Source organism: Dreissena polymorpha, chromosome 8 (assembly GCF_020536995.1).
Source record: "Dreissena polymorpha isolate Duluth1 chromosome 8, UMN_Dpol_1.0, whole genome shotgun sequence".
Classification (NCBI taxonomy): Eukaryota; Metazoa; Mollusca; class Bivalvia; order Myida; family Dreissenidae; genus Dreissena; species Dreissena polymorpha.
The window spans coordinates 23551931-23558632 of NC_068362.1; positions in this window are offsets into that span (position 1 = coordinate 23551931).

Below are 6702 nucleotides of genomic sequence, written 5' to 3' on the forward strand. Positions count from 1 at the left end.
GGGCAATTTCGGATTAATCTATTTGCGAGGATAGTGGATTTTTTCATTGTTAAAGGTTTTATTTAATCCCGGTAGTGTTTTAAGCAACCCAATGATGTGTGAACAGTGCCCAGTCAGTCTGAAATAATGAAAATATTCTGCATTATGAAAAATACATAAAAAACTAACGATTAATAAAGATGTTACCAATAACCATGAATACTTATTAAATAATTGAATAATCATGTATAATAACTCACCCGACTTTACAATTGCAGTGTGATTCTGTAATCTTTTCATCGGACAAATCGATGTTTAAACGATGTGGTTATTCATTTTTCCTTATTGATCTCCAGCAGTCAGCGACGACACGCAAACGTTTTTTTTTTATCAGAGATCTTTATATTATGAATGTATCCTTGTGTGTCAAAATTAAGATCTCTTTAAAATTCTATCTGCTAGTTTAATTATTTGGTAGGAATTTAACTGAAATATTGTCAGAAATATTTACAAGCGTATCAGATGCTTCAGCATCAGCGGATGCCATTTTGGATGTAGCGTGTGAAGCGTAGCAACAATCACTAAGGACGGGTCAGTGAGCGGAAATATGCATTCTCTATCCAGCTCCTGTTCATGTAGCGAACTTATCTTATACGGGTATTTGTGTGTGCACTGTAAGACCAACTAACCCAAGACAAGAAGGAAAATTTTCACCCCTTATGACCCACTCTGGAAGACGGCGAAAAATCTAATTTAGTATCCAAACACAAAAAAAAATGTTACTTAAGCAACCAAAATGTACAACTCGTTAAGGGATTGCCGGAACAAAACTCGTTCACCTAACATTTTTTACCAAAATAATTCATTTTTGCTCCATTTACTATTTACATGTATCTGTCTCTTTTCAACAACAATGGTTGTTGTCAAACGGGGGATGTCACACACGATTGTTTCCAATTTATCAGTGCAATTATATATTGGTTAGGGTTGCTCTGGCTAAATAGATGACTGATCCTTGTCAGACAAACCGTTTTCTTCGATCACATATTCAGAATTTTAAATAATCGCTATACATTTACAGGACAATTACACAATCTTATAAGGGTGCAAGCAGTCATGCAATTTCTCAGAGAATGGATATTACTGTACAAAGTATATGACTGATTCAATGAATATTTGTGTACATAAATATATTTTACTTGTTTACCGAATCAATATACATAAAAGTAGCATCCAGTTATTAAAAAAATATCTGTTATTGTATTGGTAAACAAAACAAAACAAATCACAATGACTTGGTATACATCCTGCTTTGACACCCATACAAATGTTAACGACACAAACTTGAAATGGCAGCCAAATATCATTATTATCCGCACATCTGCTGTTTCCTCAAGAAACCGTCTGTCATTCCCTGTTTTACCCTGTGCAGGTGTATGATTTGAGCACAATGTGTAGAAGACTACAAAAAATCTGATATGACGACCTCGCACCAAACTGGCGTGAGCCTTAAGAGTGGATTAAACAAAGGTCGCCTATGTGAGTAGTGTATGTACCAACCACTGCGATAACCGAACGGCTTTTTAAAAAAAGTCATTATCCGTATATGGTCAATATTAACCCATTTATGCCTAGTGGACTCTCCTATCCTTCTAAATTGGACCAATTTATTTCCAAAACTTAGGGATGTCTAGTATTAATTTTTTCTATATCTAGAATATTTTTTACAGAACAATCCTTTAAGCAAACATCGAAGACCCAGATGAGACGGCGCATCATGCGGCGTCTCATTTTGGTCTACGCTGTTTGCCAAGGCTTTTTTACAAGACGCTAGGCATACATGGGTTAAAACGTTCCCGTTTGGAGGGTTTAGACATGGACATGATTACATTATTTCACGCAAAAACGGGTTAATATTAGATCGTAAAATACATCGCAATTCAGATTAAAGAAAATTTCGTGTTAGTAGGGCTGTCTATTGTATTCTTAAAAGGAGTTGACTATCGCAGACGAGCAATAAGATACACCGCTAGGAAAGAAACAAACAAACATGTATTGGAACAATAAAAGCACAATGCACGAATGTTCAATTTTGTTTCATTCATCTAACGCTTGGTCATGTTTCTGACTTACAGTCGAAGAATTCTGTCAAGTGCAATTAGTAGTGGAATCAAGTGCTATTATTAGCAACAAAGACGCTGCAACTCATAATTATTATATGTCAGCGCATGCATCGCTTTGATAGTTATTAATTATTGTGATCAAAGGAATATCGGACGCTTTCATATCTATATATAAATAAGAAATGGTTCGTGCTGTTGCGCTCTGTGAAATCATTAATTATAACTAAACATAACCATGAAAAAAAAATAAACATGCTCGGTGGTGGAATCAATGTCGTGCGTGGATCATTATTTCTGATGAAATCATTGTTAAGCATAATTGTTTCTTTGGAACAACGTTGCTGGATTGGTAATAACACGCTCGACAAGAATGAAGGTTGAATGCGAAAAACAACTCATTTTAAACCATGATGATTCTGTTTGAACTTTGACAAAAGTAGTTTTTAATAAGATGATACATTATTTAAATTTTGTTTTCTAATACCGTTTTAGTGATATAACAATTGCTTATAATAATTATATATAGGAATCTTGAACCTCTTTCCATCCGATAATCTTTCAGTTAAGAAAAGAGACTGATGTGTTGTACAATACATGAAAACACATACAGTTCGACACTACATATACAAGCGATGAAAGCTGGAAAGAGTTTATGCAAGGTATTTGAGATATAAACAAGTGTGTTGGCATGACCAATCAATCAATTTCAATTCGTTGAACGAAGTCAAGCTTTTGTTGTTTTTCGCGTAAATACCGTCTTAATATATACACATTTCATCATCGGAAATGGTTCGCTGCATATAGAGACTCCAAAACCAACATATTTAAATATCGATCTTCCAGAAAACATATGAACACAAGTAGCTGAGCACAATGGTGCAACTAAGCTTAATGTACTTATAAGTGTAACCTTTCTCTGGGGGAAGGGGGAGGGCTTCGTACCCTGCACAAAAAACATATGCCCGTTATGTTGTGCGACTAAGAATAAATAAACCTTTCCCGGGAATTAAACCCTGGTCGCCTCTGTAAGATGCGAGTGGACAGCCATTAATATAATGATTTATTAATGCGTCAAGAATAAAAATTATCACGATATGCTTATATATAAACTTAGATCATACAGCACAGTTTAAAATAATAATAAAAAATAAAGTATTTTGTGATGTTTTTTGCAGGGGTGAATAAGGTAGTAAAAACATATCACAGTCCGGTTCCAAATCTGGTTGTGTAGTCTCTATCTGTATTTGAATGACAACATCATTTTTATCAATGTACATGTGCTTTTTTATCTTCGCAACCTCTAAAAACATATATAAACCGAGATTAAGCCAGAAGCATTGGAAAGGAAAATCGAAGAATATGTAGAAATAACATTTAGTTTTGAAATAAGCGATACCATTGGAAAAAATTAACGTTGACATGTAGACGTACCTCAACATGTGTTAAGTTTTTGCATAAAGTGGTACGTTAAGAATGGATCATTTTGAGTTTTTATCAAGCTGTCGTAAAAATATCGGGCTGCAATTATGCACAAACAGAAAAAGTTCGTATAAAGTCGTAACCAAACATTATCTGGTCGGGATCAATATTTGACTTCCGATTGCAGGTTTCTGAGTGTATTAAGTCTCATGCTTTTCATTTGTCTTTCTATAAATATGGTCATACTATGATATTAAGGTCTTTCCTATGTAAGCATCAATCTGTACTCATATGTATAGTCGGCCACGTACTAATAGTACAGAAATGTCAAATTGAATAAGCACAAGAAAAGGAAATAAATCTTTCTTTAAAATACTGTTTAAGTGTTTTTTCGGGTGTTAACTAATTGCTTCACCAATGTCATAAATGTAAATTGGAGACACGAAAGTATAGAAGCTGAAGAATGCATATAGAGAGCACTCTGAAACATGTATCGAATAGCGCCTTCGTTATGTCTTTAAACTAAAATTTCCTGCATATGTCTTTTTGTAATACGGTAATACCAAACGAATGCTAACGGTAAGTCAAATACTGCATGGGAATTTCAACATATGCGCAGCACTTGCCGTGTTTGTGTATGTGTGTGTGTTCCCAGTTTATTTACATGTCCATCAGCCTTTTCACGAATACATGTATATGAGAAGACCTGACGCAGACTTTAATAAATTCGGTGAACGTTAAATGGACGCTTTCTGAAGGCTTCTACTGCTAGAGGGATCTTTATTGTCAACATGAAAACAGTTCTGACAGTTGCATTTCTTGCTTTTGTAACGTTCTTTGAGTTTCTCGATTTGCTTAATTGCTTGCAAAAATATGTAGGTAGATGGCAGATGCAAAATAAACTGATTATACACACATATACGCAATGATATGTTTGTCTATAAAATGTAATAACATTTATGAAGCAATTATAATACTTCCGCGATTTAGATTAATCTTGGAACATGTCATCACAAGATGTGCGATAATGTGCGCGCACAGTGATCTACTGCTTCCAGTGACGTTTGCGACAGACCTCACATGCTTTTTGATAATAATTGTCCAATATAAGTGTTGTGGACATGTTCGCAAACAGCTAACGGTAACTTGTTTGTCAAACACTTTATTTCCTTTCTAGCGTCCGATTGCCGTAACTCACGGTGATACTTGACACTATCGAAGATGCATTTTAGAGCGTTTAATATACATGCAAAAAACTGTATTAAGAGCCATTTATGGAAGCTTGCAATTCAATGTTTAATGTCATTTTCTGTGCTAAATGCATCAAACCGTAACCAATGTCTGACCTCTGAAAGTGGGGGTAAAAAAGTATTATCTTCGTTTCTCCTTAACAGAATCCTCACACTGCAAAGAGTGCGTAAAGGTCATAAACTTATTCTATATTTAACTATATATCACCACCATCATATGATTACTGATATATCTTTGTTTGTTCGATGTGTTGTTAGAATATATTCATAAACAAATATGGATTATAAGGATTAAAATCTTAAATATACAGCTCCAAACAAGTGTATGCATTTAAGACTGTGATTTATGAATTGATTTTTAAAAGTTTGTTTTTGTGTGACGACACAATTCAAAGTAGGCAACACAAGTTTGCGAAAAAAAAACTGTGAGATTCCTATCATTGCTCCATCTAGGATTTGAAAAAGACAGAGGGGGCTATTTTGTCAAAAGGGCACTTTTAAGTGCGCAGTATTTTCTCAATAGGGCGCTTTCGATGCCGCGGTCGTATCCGGAATGCTCCCTGTATAAAACAATCTGTTTCCTGGGTAGGACCAGCATTTTCTTTCTAAAGGGTGATCTAAAGAACGCTTCCACTTAAAGGATCGATACCGAGACCTCCAAGTCGGTAAGCGGACACCATATCCACTACGCCGCAGCCACCGAACTATCTTTGAATTTTAGAGGCTTAATAAGCACACCATTATAAAATATTAAACCTGAAAGCTTGGCAGATGTAAAACGCTCCATCCAGCAAACAATAAGATTTAATTGGACGGATGCATTATTTTTGTTTTAAAAACATTATAATGTTTTAAACACAATTATGCTCAATTTTGTATTACTTTACATGGTTATCAAATTAACTTTTGTCCGTAAATTAGGTAGCACCTATTAACATATTATAATTTTGTTTTACAAAGAGTATTACCTACAACTACTAAAAATACTATTCCTGATTATTTTATTTTTTATCTTAAAGTGTAACTTTTATACATGTTGTACTTTCGTTTTAACATCAGAACCATTACGCAAACTCAAATGTGTCACAGTATTTCCGAGCACTTTTATAATACTATAGTTTTGTATATTAAATTTATTTAAAACGTCTATTTATAAATTATATTTCATCAATTTATTTTGCTTGACGTTTTGTGTGAACTTCTTTGCTTGTAATTATGTCCCTTGAAATACAAAATTAATGTCATTGTAGGTATTAAACACTAAAATCGTTGATAAAATACTTTGTTATATTTTATTATAAGCCAGATTAATGATTTTATATTTAAAAAAATAGTAAAATTGGAAAACAATTGTATTATAAGTACATTTTTTTACGACACAATCAATTGCTAAATATCATGTGCGAAACAAGCCTGCGAATTTCGCCTGCTTGATATAATTTCTGAATCTCTATTCGCAGAGAGCCACAATGCAATCGAAACTAAATGTAAAAAGTATTGTAATTGAAACACAAATATGCCTCCACTGTAAAAAAAATTACACTACCACACTTTACTACAAAGGTCCCGTCCTGAATCGGGGCCTTCCGATTCCAATCAAGACTTAACATATCAAATTATAGGGATAATACACGTTTTCGATGATCATGTCCGAGAAAAAGTGTATTTTCGCTATTATTGCATAAACAAATTACACATACCAAAATAAATTAAAATAACATTGAAAACAATAACATCTCTTGTTCGTTCGAAATCGATAAAATAATTCGATTATTTCAATACAGTTCAAGGTTGTGTTTTGCATATGCCTCACTCGGACATCATCCGAAATGACGAGGCTTTACCTTCGGATAGGCAGTTTTCGATTTAAAATGTGTTTAAACAGTGGATTAATGCAAAGTTGAAATGCAGCCGCGTAAAGTAAGAAATGA